We start from the raw sequence: 14,764 nt of genomic DNA on the forward strand, positions 1-14,764 counted from the left end.
TACTGAGCAAGTTTCAGAGAGAGACGGAGATAGAAAGAGAGATAGGCTAGTGGATTTTTGACTGGGGTCTTTGTTAGTCATCGGTGACTTCAAAAAGCCCAAAGTTCCTTTTCCCAATGTAGCAACAAAACTGAGGCTTCTACCTGTTTCACTGCCTACATTCAAATCACCAAACTAATTAGACGGCTAGTAGCCACTAGCCAGTGGATGCCATTAAGCAATCACCTCCAGCTAGCAAATTATTATTACAATGTTGTTGTTGTTGCTGTTGTTGTTGTTGTTGTTGTAAACTTGTATGCCACCCTTCATCTGAAGATGACAGGGCAGTTCACAACATAAAAACACAAAATGAGAACAAAAATACATATGAAACAAAAACAAACCAATAACTTCCCCTCCCACAAGCACATTTAAAATGTCTGGTTATAGAGAAATGTTTTCACCTGGCACCTAAAGATATGCAATGCAGGCAGGGCTGTCTTAAGCATATGCAGCGCCGGGGTGCAAAGATCCGCCCAGCGTGCCTCCCCCCAGGTTGCCCAGTCCCAGGTACACAGGAGGGCAGAGCCGGCCGGCTGCCTCAGCGTCTTGCTGGCTCGGTCACCCCCAAACTCACGGTGCAGTGGCGCTCCGACCAATGGGTGGGCTCTTCCCCGGAATCAACTCTCGGGCCCCAGACTCTCAGCCTGGCACCCCTGAGAGCCCAGCGCCCGGGTACCCTGCAACCCTAACGCCTATGGATAAGACAGCCCTGAATGCAGGCAATGCAATGCAGGCACTAGGCAAGCTTCTCTAGGGACAGCCATTCCAGAAATGAGGAGCCATTCTTGTGTTGCCTTCCTCCAGACCTCTCATGGAGGTGGCACACAAAGAAGGGCTTCAGGTGATGATTGCAGGGTTCACATCAGTTCATATGTGGAGAGGTGGGCCTTGAGGTACTGTGGCCCTGAGTTGCTTAAGGCTTATAGGTCAAAACCAGCACTTCGAATTGGGCCCAGAAAGTAACTGGCAGCTAGCGTGCAATGTGCATTGGGTGGATGACATATTGGGCAGTCCCATAGGTGTCATGGCAGCCATGAAGTCCTGAGCCACACCACAGCCAGCTGCCTTGGCATGGATGTTGCAGACCCTCCAAATGTCCCTATTTTCCAGGGACGTCCCTGATTTAGAGAAGCCATCCCAGTTTCTGGTTTGATCCCAGAATGGCCCACTTATCCTTAGGACGTCCCTTTTTTTCATTGGAGAAATGTTGGAGGGCACGGAGTTATCTGACCCCCGGGCCGCCTGAAGGCAATCCTGTGCTGTATAGGGATTTTTTTTCATGCTTAATGTTTAATTATGCTTTTTTTTATAAATATTGGAAGCCACCCAGAGTGGCTGGGCAACCCAGTAAGATGTGTGGGGTATAAATAGTAAAATTATCATTATGGAATGGGACATCCCTATTTTCATCAGAGAAATGTGGGAGGGTACGGATGTTGAAGTCTCCCAAAGCTTGCAGTCCGTGAGTCCTCAACACAGCCTCTGAGACCAGCTCTGCCAGCTCAGGCAGGGAGACTGCTGGGCAGTGAGGCGGGCGGTAAGCCAGCAGAATCTCTGATATGTCCCGAGACTCCCAATTGCCCAATGCCAGGAACACCCACTCAACTAAACAGAGGGCCTGGGGGAGAGTGGGGGGAGAGGAGAGAGAGAGAGAGAATTTCTATAGACCACAGCAACTCCTTCTCCCAGTGTCAGGGACTGGGCAGAGGAGGAATGGTTGAGAATGCCTCTTCAGCCTGACCCTTCCAGAGAAGAAGAAGACAATTCAGAATTGCAAGAGGGGTTTGGAGGAGATCACAGCTCAGAGGCAGATGAGGGGAAAATCTGGGAAATAATGGGAGAGGAGGAGGAGGAAGAAGAAGAAGCACCAGGGGGGGCGACAGTTAACAGACAGTGCCTTTAGAAAGCATTCCAGACCCCCCTGTCCCAGAACCCGGCAAGCATTGAAAGTAGGAGAGCAAAGAGCTCAAAGGCAGAGGGCACTTTTCAGCGGCTGTAGCTGTTACACATGAGACTCACTCGGGGCAACGCCATTATTCCAAAGGCAGCATTTCCAAGCCTCTCTTGAATAAAGAACAGTTGGTAAGAACTTTTCCTTGTCTTATCCATTCCTGGTGCCCTGCCGTGGGGGTTGGATCCTCTGCTGCCTAACATCTGGACCCTCGTCTGTCCTGATGCTGTACTGAGTACCCAGGTGGGCACAGCTAGAAACCAACTCTATCGTGCTCCCCCACCCAAGACTCAGTGATACAGACCTGATCAGCCTCCTCATCCATAAACAGATCATGGATGAGGAAGGTCTTACTCAGAGCCGACCTGCCATTTAGCAACAGCAGCAAGTCATTTTGCCACATCACGAGAGCCTTCAGTGCGCTTCTTATAACGTCAGTCATAATATAAGCCATCAGTAATTCAATAGCTGCCAAATCATGATCTTGACCTCTGTGCTGGTCTCCAGTAACTGGCTAAATGTCCAGGTGGGCCTTGCCTTTGGTCGATAGTGATAACGCTGGAGGGGAACTGCCCTCTTACTGATTTTATGCATAGAGCCACTCGCCCAGTTGTTTAACAGGATTGATCAGCCTCGAGCATTTATTCGTTATCACTTCATTTAAGCGACATGAACAAAGGGTCTGGGAACCTATGCTGGTATCGTCACTGAATCCCATGACTTCTGCAGAATCTTGAGATCCTTATCTTTTTCTTTTTAAGAGCATGTGATGTTCCCAGGCCTCAAGACTGCTAAGGTAGGGGAACCCTGTTAGGCTCTGCTGAGGACTTTAAAATAACACATGCCTTGAGATGAGGATTGTAGCAGTCATCTGGTTTGTTCAGCACAGCTCCCTCACAATAAATCCCCAGTAAGTTACGGTAGATCTCTGGTCATCTGTCCTTATGTCCCATCAAATATTAACATTTTCTTGAGTTCCTGCAGGGCATCTCAGAGGTCAAGACAGGCCTGGGCTAGTTCCAACTTTAGAGGTCCTTAGCCAAAATGGTGACACAAGAAAACAAAATACAGCGCGCAGACACAAAAAGGAGAGAGAAATTGATTTTTGTTTAAACAAATGCTTCTCTTGCCTTTTGTCTCTTACAAATCACATCTCTTATTTGCTTAAAACTGCAGGGCTAAGTTAAGAGCCTGTGTCACATTTTAGTCTGATGCACCTAAAAACAGGTTGCGAAACTAAAGTTGCCAGGTCAAGAGCACCCCAGACTCTGATATTTCAGGGTGCAAACCTGGGACTCAGGGGCAGCCCTGGTGGTATCACAGGGAAGTAGGCATGGAGACAGAAGTTAACTGGGAGAAGGGAGTGGAGGAGGGCAGAACACCTCTCACAGTGTCTAAGCTATGGTTTGCAGCTGGCTCCTGCTGGGTTGAAGCTTGCAGCTCAGTTGGTTAGAGCATGGTGCTGATAATGCCAAGATTGCAGGTTCGAGCCCCATTGCAGAGGGTTGGACTAAATGATCCTCAGGGTCCCTTCCAACTCTACCATTCTATGATTCTATAAGCTGCATGCACGGTCATATACACTAAGTGTGTGTGTGTGTGTGTGTGTGTGTGTGTGTGTGTGCGTGTGTGTGTGTGTGTGTGTGTGTGTGTAAACAGACACAGTGCACATTCACAACATGCATTTAAAGCAGGCATGTCCAACAGGTAGGTCGTGATCTACCGGTAGATCACTGGACGTCTGCAGTAGATCATTGGCTCCCCCCAAAGAAGCTGAACAACTGTGGCTCCCCTAAAAAAAGCTCAACATTTTACCTCCTCCCTGAAAAAACTCAACAACTTTGACCCGAACCCCCCCCCAAATGGGCCTTCCTCCTTCCTAAAAAAAAAAGCTCAACAACTTTGACCTGACCCCCCCAAAAGGGGGTAGATCACTGCCAGTTGGCCACCCCTCATTTAAAGCATTATGATACCACGTTAGACACTCATGACTTCACCCAAATAATCCTGGGAACAGGGGCAGAGGAAAGGGGTGCAGTGGGTGTAGGCCACCCCGAGGGGGGTGACAAAATGCCAGGCGGCACTCACTGCTGGGCCTGCAGTGTGCCCGAGCCACACATCTCTCCTAGGAGAGACACGGGGGCTTGGGTGCACACAGGGTCCACACTGCCAAATGGTCTGCCCGCTGCCTCCCTCCCCCCCAGCTGTAGGGTGGTTGAGTGGGAGGAGGCAGGCAGACTCCGGAGGCCCTGCGGTGCGCCCAGCCCCAAAGGCGCCCAGCCCCATTGGGCTCACCCAATCCCTGGGCACACTGCCCCAGGCACCCGAGCGGCTTCATCTGCCGCTGCCTGGGAGGGTAGTTTGTGAAAGGTGACTGAGAGTCCTGAGGAAACCCCGTCCCTCATCCCCTGGAGCTACAATTCTCAGAGTGGTTTAACAATCAATCCCTCTTCCCAGGGAACTCTGGGAATTGTAGCACAGTGAAGGGAATGGGGACCTCCTCACAACTCTAAGGACCCTTAATAAACTCCACCTCCCCGCATTCTTTGGGGGAATCTATGACTGTTTAAAGTGGCACCGTAGTTGCTTTAAATGTATGGTGTGAATGTGACCTCAGTGGCAACCATCTGAAAAAAGGGGGGTGGGTTTGATGAGGTGAGGGGATTTAAGAGGAAACTGGAAAAACCAAGAAGACTCTGTAACAACTGCATTGTGTATGTGCTTCCTCACTGAGCCACAGTCGCCCCTCCGGAAAGGTAGACTTTCCACACTTTGGGATTACAGTAATGCTAAAGCATCAAAACAGGAACATGTGCAGACTTTGGCCTTTACCCTCATTGCTCAGATGGGAGGCACAGCAAGCCGCCTCCCCCCTCCCCTCTCAAAACCAGGACCTCTGAGGCTGCATATTCAGCGAGGGGATCGCATTTCCATCTCTGGGATTGTGACATGCTTCTGCTGCACACTATGTGATTAGGACTTTGCGCGTAAGAGTACAGCCCTATCAGAGCGTAAGTGCTTGGCGGGTTTCTGCAGGGTTTTATTTATTTATTTATTTATTTGTCTGTCCCCCCCCTCTCTCCCCCTCCTTTTCCTACGCCTTTGACAATCTTAGACAAATAGGCTTTTAAATTAGGAAGTGATTTGGAATATAAGTGAGTGCATTTAAGCTGATAAGAGACGGAAAGATCCTAATGGCTGAAATATTTGTCGCCTCACAAATAAACGGAGTGTATCAGGAGCCACTAATATAACTAATTTTGACCATCTCCTTGGCTGCTCTGCGGCAGAAAATGAGGTCAGCGTGGGTTGAGGCAACAGAAAATGAGCATCTGTTGGAAGGCGGTTGAGAATACTGATAAAGGAGTCTACTGAGCTGCATTACCCAGCCAGGGGGGAAAAAAACTAGGAATCAGGTTGTTAAAATTAGGGGCTGAGCCTTCCTGAAGTGTCCGGGGTTTTAAAAACATAAAGGTGAAAATGAATACATTGGCTTTCAAACAAAGCTTGAATACAAATGCCGTCCTCGCCATCTGAACATGGGATGATGTGCAGTGTTGATGTGATATAACCTGGGTGTTTGTGGACATGGAAAGTTTTCTGGATTCACTTTGGGGAGGGGGGGAGATGAAAACTTAGTCCAGGATGTAAACGTGTTCATCATGAACATCATTATTGTGTATACGGATTTCTTCTTTGGCTCCATCAGGGCCGCTTTGGTTGGAAGATGGTTGGCGGCGGTCTAGTTTTGGGCAACTGTTTTGCTAGGTTAATGGGCTAATGCTAACTTTTCTGTATTTCAGTAACGGTGCAATTTTGATTACATGTAATGAAACAAACCCAGCTATTTCCTAAGGCCTACTAGCTCTCCAGAACCTACATGCAAATGAAACTAAATAGGAGAGCCTCGCTGTAATCAAAAGTGGTACAGTCAGTGGAGGTTCTTGTAACCCGCCCTGTTGCTGTTGTAAGCTGGCCTGGGACATAAAGGTAAAGGACAGGTAAATTAATAATAAGAGTAATAGTAATAAAATACTACTACTACTACTACTACTACTACTACTACTAATAATAATAATAATAAAGAATAGGTAGGGTGGAAGACAGGGAGGCCAACTGTAAGTGATTGGGGGGAGATCATTATCATTTTGTCCCCACCTGCCTCCCTGCAGAGTTCTGCAAGGGCAAATCTGAGACTGAGGAGGAAGAAGCTGAGAGGCAGGGTTATCCTTCTGGTTGTAAGAAGACAGGCACGTAGGTGGGGGCTGGCTGAGGGCAGAGGCAAGTTAGTAGGGCAGTGCCCCCTTTGCTCCAATGAAAACAGCATTCACTGCATACAGCGCAGTCACAGATTTCTCCCCCCATCTGCTGTTTGTGATAAGGAAGCCATGAAGCTCTGTTTTGATTGGGGAATTATTATAAATAAGGCTGACTACATTTACAGGCTGCAGGGCTGGCCCTACTATTAGACAGAATGAGGCAATTGCCTTGAGCAGCATACACAGGAAGTGGGGAACAGCAGTGAAGTGTTGAAAGGCAACACTGGGTGAGCCTCCATGGCCTGCCCTATATCCTCCTAACCCAGCTTGCTGCCCTTAGGAGTGGTGGAAGAAGCAGTACCATCTTCAACACTAAAGGAAGACCTGGTCTGCTTCAGTGCATGGAATGGGAAGACACCATTTTGTCCTTTGCCTCAGGCGGCATAATGTCTTGGACTGGCCCTGACTGGTTTCATGACAAACAGCTTCTAGGACTCGGCAGGTAGCCTGGCAGGTGTGTGTTTGCTTGTTTGTTTTGAACAGGAGTTGATTTCCCTGTTGTACATCTTAAGGGGCTCTCAGATTGCAGGCAGAGAACCTGAGAAGGAAGAGAAGGGACAAAGCAGGCAGAGAGCTGAGAGACACAGGGACATGAGGATAAGGTAGGTGACATGGGAGGTAACATGAGACAGGCTGTGGCCCACAAAAAAAAAAGAACAGGAAAGGAATGAGGCTGTGTTTGGAAGCAGGTCCAAGGGGCAAGGGGGCCTGTGTGTGGTAGCAAAAAGTGAATGGTGAATGGTCAGGCAGGAGAGCTTTGGAAGCCAGACCTTGCAGAGAGACAACTGTGTTAGGCTGGTGCAACAGCATTTCTGTGCATAGGTTTCCATGGAGTAGGTGTGCTGGTCTTCAGCTGGTGGGTCAGGACCTGAAGGTGCACCCCCCCAATCGTTCAGCCTGGGCACCGATGTCCAGCGCCGAGGGCCTTCTGGTGGTTCCCTTACTGCAAGAAGTGAAGTTACAGGGAACCAGGCAGAGGGCCTTCTTGGTAGTGGCACCCGCCCTATGGAACGCCCTACCATCAGATGTCAAGGAAATAAACAACTACTTGACTTTTAGAAGGCATCTGAAGGCAGCCCTGTTTAGGGAAGTTTTTGATGTTTGATGCCTTACTGTGCTTTTAATATTTTGTTGGGAGCCATCAAGAACGAGTGGGGCACGCAGTCGGATGGGTGGCAGGCCGATGGTGATGATGGTGATGATGATAATGTCATGGCCTGATCCAAAGTGGGTTGAGACAGGAGCACTACTGCCATGCAGATGTATGGTAAAAGATTAAGAGATCTTGGGTCCCCCACCAGTGCATGTTTGGGTTAAACGTAGGTCCTAGGTGTGAAAAGGTCAAAGATAATTGGAGTAAAGTAAGGATTCCCAAACTGTGGTCCACGAGTTTCCTTCAGGTGGTGGTTCACGGTGTGCCTGCATAAATACAATTAAAAACCACACACCATTTAGCACAGTACATTGCAATCATCACAACAGGCAGAGAAATTGTTAGGTGGGCCGCCAATACAGTCAGTAGTTTTTGACGGGTCTGTGGGAGAAAAGGTTTGGGAACCACTGGACTAGACCCATTTCATCGAATGCATGCAGTGCTAGTCTCAGTGGGTTCACGTGCAATACACACGCACAGACATAAATGAAACTGAACAGTGGTACCCAAAAGCCATAAGATACAGAAGGTACAGTATGTAGCACTTCAGCAGGAAACTCAAAACATAAACAAGAGAAGCACTGTGATGATTCTCAAAAATGGTAACAAACAGATCTCTTTCTGGCATTGTAGCTGTAATTTTAACACCTGATAGTGGGAGAAAAAACCCTTAGCTCAACTGAGTCCTAAATGAATATTTTATTCATTAAAATATTTGTATACTGCTGTGTCTATATATATATATATATATATATATATATATATATATATATATATAATCAAGGTGGTTTTCAGCAATAAAAGCATATAATATAAACCATTTAAAAATTAAGAACAGGCATCAATTAACCACTATAGAAAAGTTTTCCATGGGCATTTAATAATAATAATAATAATAATACCCCACCCATCTGGCTGGGTTTTCCCCGCCACTCTGGGTGGCTTACAGCATACTGTATATAAAAACACACTAAAACATCAAACATTTAAAAGTTCCCAATGCAGGGCTGCCTTCAGACGTCTTCTAAAAGTTATGTACTGTAGTTCTTTATCTTCTTGACATCTGAAGGGAGGGCTGTTCCACAGGGAGAACGCAGAAGACTCCCGCTGAATCTCTATTGGTTGTACTTTTTACAGGCCAGAATATTACACTGATACATGAAGCCAAATAGGCAATGATGGGGAAACATGATGATTCCAGTGTGTTCTTGGATGTGATGGGAAGAGAATACAGCACTTTAGGTTTTGCTTTGGGCTGATCGCTGCAGAATATATATTTTTTTCCTACTTTTTCAGGAGGGAACAAGATGCTTTGCAAACATCTGACAGTTTCCTAAAACGAGATCCCCCTGAATTAGTGAGGAAACGCCAACTCCCTACGTTTCCTCAGCAGAGCTATGGAAGGGTTCATATTTGATAACCATTAAGCAGCTTAATGAAATAATTATAACTCAGGCTCCTGAGCCCCGAGCAATCGATAGCCATGAGCTCTGAAGCGGCCACACACTCTGAGCTCTGCCGTTTGCCCAGCGCTACCCAGCAGGCAGGCCATCGGCCTGCAAATGCAATTGATGCTAAAGTTGCATTAAAACATTCCCATCAAGGGCAATTGTAGATTAAAGGCTACCAAGGCACTGCGGTTTGCCGGTCAATATTCTTTATTTGCTGCATCAATCCACCCCCGCTCCAGCTCCCCCCCCCAAGTGCCTTGTCCCCTCCTGCACTCTATTAGCAGAAGTCAATTTGCTGTCAATGGGCAGCCAAGTCAAAGACACATTAATGCATGCTCACAAAAGCAGTGCACATGGCATTATCACTTCACTCGCTTTCAAATTACACTCTAACGCCAACTCCGGGTAGCTTGTGACTTGTTAGCACGATATGCGATTTGTTGCTACTGGGCGTAATATTTCATGCCTAAAGATTTCATCAGATATTTGATGACAGAAATAAACTGCCGCCCGTGGGGAAATCACTTTGAATAATAGAATTAGGTATTGTTGGGAAATCAATCAGGAATAAGCGAGGACAAGGAAAGCGAGGAACATATTCCCCCCCCCTTTGCCTTCTTAGAACCCATTTGTCTGCTAATTAAAGGGCTTATTATTAATAAATCATACTTAAGCAGCAGAAATTCGAAAGCAACCTCTTCCCTCTCTCAAGAGTAGGGAAAAGTTGATCGGTCAGGGTCTTTTTTCCACCCTTTAAAGCAAGGGGGGAAATAGAGTTAGTACAAACATCTCAACACTAACAGCACACCCTCGGTATTTTATATGAAATGGAAGCTAGCGTGCAATTTGCCTGGGTATCTCAGGGTTTTTCTTACAGGTCTCCCATTTCATTTTAGAATCAATTACTTTATATACAGTACGTTTATATGCATTCTCCCATCGGCTGTTTTGCTTTCAAGAAATAGTTTGCCTCTTGGCCATGGCTGGGGAGCTCTGAAGCATCCATTTCTTCCAACCACAGGTTTACCTTCTCCCCTTCCAGCAAGGTAGTCCACATCCCAGAGGAAGTCATTTATACTGGATGAAGGAAAAAGGGAAAGGAAAGCATTTCACTGCACATGGAAAATGATCCCAGCAGGTCTGGTGGTTCTTGTGCCATTTCACAGAGACCAAACTGTATTTTGGGAACCAGCAAAGCAGAGTCAGCCTTACTGAATATGTGTATGTGTGTGTGTGTTGTTTTTTGCGTTGTCTGACTTCCACACACAGCAAGTGGCTCATCATAACTTTTCCCTCAACAGGCCCTCCTTAAGGAGCACTTACATATTCTTTTAATTTTCTGATTTGTATGCTGCATTTTCTTCTTTGTAGAAACACACACACTTCATCTGAACAAAGCCCATGTGATGTAGCGGTTATCAAGACAGAGGTGTATTAACAATCGGGACCAGAAGCCAGAGGAAGTGTGGGGTCATGGTGGTCAGAATGATGGAACAGAACTGGAGACGTCTGAGTTCAAATTTGTGCGCACACGCACACATACCACCTTTCAGAACTCAAAGTGTACTCGAGTGCGCTCAAGAATAGTGCACTTCAGCAGACTAGTTGCATCTCATGACGCATGCACAAATAACAGCTCTTCCTTCCATTGAAGTGAAATGGGGAAGTCCTTTGGGATGCTGGTGGAGAAATGCAGCAATGGCAATATCCCATTGGTTAGGATGTTTTCCCTGCCAGCGAAGGCAGTAGAGAAATAGCTTGGTGGCTCTCCAAGGGCAGGGAGTTCCAACGTTTAGGAATCACAGTAGAAAAATATTTACCTGTGCTGCCTACCCTGCTAATTTCATATCAGTAAAAGGGGGGGGGAGGAATTCATAGCAAGGATTTTTCTTCTGATCTGATGGGGCAAGAGGCTAGGTATTGACTGTATTAAGCATCTAATTCATTCCCCAATAAATGAGCAGGGGAGGGGGAGGGGGAGGGACTGCAATTAGAAATTGTACAATAAAGTTCCCAAGGGACCTTTTTTGCATTTGTCCCTATGCATCATGGACAGCCCATTTTTATTTTATTCATCTTTCTTCTAAGGAGCTCAAGGCATGGGCACTACAGTTCAAGGATACTGACAAGCTGGGACGTGTCCAGAAGAGGGCAACCAAAATGGTCAAAGGCCTGGAAACGATGCCTTATGAGGAACGGCTTAGGGATCTGGGTATGTTTAGCCTGGAGAAGAGAAGGTTAAGGGGTGATATGATAGCCATGTTCAAATATATAAAAGGATGTCATATAGAGGAGGGAGAAAGGTTGTTTTCTGCTGCTCCAGAGAAGCGGACACGGAGCAATGGATTCAAACTACAAGAAAGAAGATTCCACCTAAACATAAGGAAGAACTTCCTGACAGTAAGAGCTGTTCGGCAGTGGAATTTGCTACCAAGGAGTGTGGTGGAGTCTCCTTCTTTGGAGGTCTTTAAGCAGAGGGTTGACAGGCATATGTCAAGAATGCTTTGATGGTGTTTCCTGCTCGGCAGGGGGTTGGACTGGATGGCCCTTGTGGTCTCTTCCAACTCTACAATTCTATGATTCTATGATTATTCGCCATGTCATTTATATCCTCCCAACTCTCTCCCGGTAGCAGCCAGTACACAGGGCTGCAACACAGGATGGAAGAGAAGCAACACAAAACCATCACCTACCCAGCTGAGAAGCCAGGCTTTTCCCTCTGTTAACTGATCACCTGGCAACATAGCAGAGGAGGGAAGGGAAGGGAAACAAGGTCTCTGCATTGGCACAACTGAGATACTGATGGGATGGAGCAACTCAGCTCTCTAGAAAAGTTGCAACTTTTGTGGCCTTTTAGGTTAGAGAAAAGGTGAGTAAGAGGTGACCTAACAGAGGTGTATAAAAGTATACATGGGGTGGAGGAAGTGGATAGAAAAGGTTTTTCTCCTAAAACCTAGGGACAGCTAATGAAGGTGAATGTTTGAAGACACAGGACAAAAAAAGTCGTTTTAAAAAGTATTTATTTACATAGTGCAGAGTTAACCTATGGAATTCACTGCTGCAACTTGGATGACTTTGAAAGAGAATTAGACAAATGGATGAGGGAGACAGGGCTATCAATGGCTAGATTAGAAGCTGTGATGGTGATGTTGTGTCTCTGTTGTGGAAGCCGTATATCTCTGAATACGTGTTGCAGGGAATCACAAGTGGGGAGAGCGCTGTTGCCCTCGAATCTTGCTTGTGGGCTCCCCGCAACTGTGAGGACACGTTGCAGGACTAGATGGGCCTTTGGCCAGATCCAGTTGTGCTCTCCTTACATTGTTAGGTCTTTTTGCCTATACAAGGCAACCTGCAACAAAACTGCAGTTCAGATTGCTCTGTTTAAGGTTTCATCCAGCCATGTCCTTCTCTAAGATACCGTATATTCTGGCGTATAAGACGACCCCCAACTTTCCCAGTTAAAATATAGAGTTTGGGATATACTCGCCGTATAAGAAATACGACCCGGCGTATAAGACGACCCCTGACTTTTGAGATTTTCCTGGGTTAAAAAGTAGTCTTATACATAGGAATATACAGTATTTTGTTTTCACCCCCTGCTCAACAAATCAGTGCATTATAGGGGTTTCTTCTCGATGACTCCCTTGCAATTCTGCAATTCCATCAATGCAACCTTCTCCGCTTATTAGGAGTTTCCCTCACCACAACTGAGGGTTTTCCCCTCAAAAGTCCTTTTGCACTTCTGCAAATTACCCGCCCCCCAAAGCCTGTCATGTATGGATGGTGGTGTTTTGACTGCAGAAGGATCAGCAACGGAGGAGGTTGTTTTTAGTATATGTGATGACTGCCCATGCACATTAATTAGTCAGCAGTCAGGCCCAATCTAAGATGTTATTTTCCTCTAGCCTTTTGTCCTCTCCAGTTGGATGCTGTTGCGCTTGTTAATCTAAATTTAATGGCCATAATCCTAATATAGGGATGGGAGGAAAGGGGGGGGGAGAGATCTAGGGGCTGCTCCAAAGTGGTTGCAAAACACAAAAGGGAAGGAGCCAGGCTCAGTTTGCGCATTGTTTCGAGTTCCGTGAAGATTATGACGCAACTAAAGGGGCCTAAATAGCTTCAGATCAAACAGGCGGCTCGGTCCTTGAGGCGCCTGGCTGGGAATTATCCTCCTGAAAGGGGAACCAATGCAGAGATGGCCGAGACAGGAGTTAAAGTCTATGAGACTTTCCAGTCAGATGTGATGAGATAGCTTCTCGACCCTCCAATAAGCAAGGAATTAGCTTCCTGCCCTCTTTTAATCAGGCAGGAACTGGTTGATGATATAAAGACAGGCTCTCTCAGAGAAAGCTGGGGAGGGAGATAACCAGCTGGTTCTGGTGGAGGGCATATATACTGCGCCAGGCCTTTCCACACTTCATGCAGCAGCAAAGAGTGTGGTGTAGTGGCTATAGTGCCATACTTGGACCTGGGAGAGACCAAGGTTCAAATCCTATGAGCTCTTTGGAGGAAAAAAAATAATCCTGTTTTTTATTGTAGATATATTCCACCTTTTTCTCCGAGGAACTCAAAGTGGTGTACGTATGTGGTTTTCCTCATTTAACCTCCCACAACATGCCTGTGAGGTAGGTTAGGCTGAAAGGCACCGATTGGCCCAGGATCACACAGTGAGTTTCATGCTCCACTTCAAAATATGCTAAAATTTCCTTGTAGACCAGGGTCACCAAACTATGGCCCGGGGCCCGAATACGGCCCAATCGCCCCCCTGCTCGCAGCATAAAGCGGGTTATTTGTGGGGCCTGCCTGGTGTTTTTACACGAGTATAATGTGTGCTTTTATTTAAAATGCATCTCTGGGTTATTTGTGGGGCATAGCAATAAATTCATATTTTTTTCCAAAATATAGTCCGGCCCCCCACAAGGTCTGAGGGACAGTGGACCGGCCCCCTGCTGAAAAAGTTTGCTGACCTGTTGTAGACCTTTCATTACTGAGGCAATTGCATTCAACCTTTGCTAACTTCTCTTAGAATCCGTGCAGGTGTCTTGATTTGGGATGCTCCTTGCCAACTAGGGATGCATTGATTGGAGCACCTCACCCAAATAAGCAAGTGATGAGAGAAATTAATGCTTTGAAGTGCAACTGCTATGTGGCTGTCTCCCATGCTCTCTCTTGACATTTGAACTCATCCAGGAAGACCAAAAAACAAAACTAGCTGAGCTCCACATCCCAACTAGCTGAACTCCACATCCCCAACTCCACACAGCTTTTATAGATTAGTGACTGCTGACATCTGGTGGACAGAACAAGAATTTTGGTTTCTAACTATACTGCTTCAAAGAAAGGCCTAAAACTTGGCATGCCACCAACTCTGGGAGCTCACTGGGCAATCAAGCAATTAAATGGGGCATCAATACAGCAGCTATGCATGTGAAAGGCAAGTCTCCTTGCTTAAATAATTTTGGGAACTCAAAAGCTTTATTAGTCTTATATTTATTACATTTATATCCCACAGTTTTCTCCAAGCTCTCCCTCATTTAATCCAAACAGCCTTGTTGTGGCTGGTCCAAGGTCACCGCTTCTGGCTGAGTGGAGATTAGAACACTGGTCCCCCAGATCGTAGTATGACACACTAACCCAGGGTTTCCCAAACCTGGGTCTCCAGTTGTTTTTGGAGTAGAATTCCAATCATCCCTGACCACTGGTTTTGCTAGCTAGGGATGATTGGAGTTGTGGTCCAACAGCAACTGGAGACCAAAGTTTGGGAAACACTAACCAGTAAACACTGGCGCTCTATAAAGGTGTTAGACATGATGCAACTGCAAATTTTGGATCCCTCCCCCAAAACTAA

This window comes from Zootoca vivipara, chromosome 14 (genome assembly GCF_965207765.1).
Source record: "Zootoca vivipara chromosome 14, rZooViv2.hap1.1, whole genome shotgun sequence".
In the NCBI taxonomy this organism is placed as follows: Eukaryota; Metazoa; Chordata; class Lepidosauria; order Squamata; family Lacertidae; genus Zootoca; species Zootoca vivipara.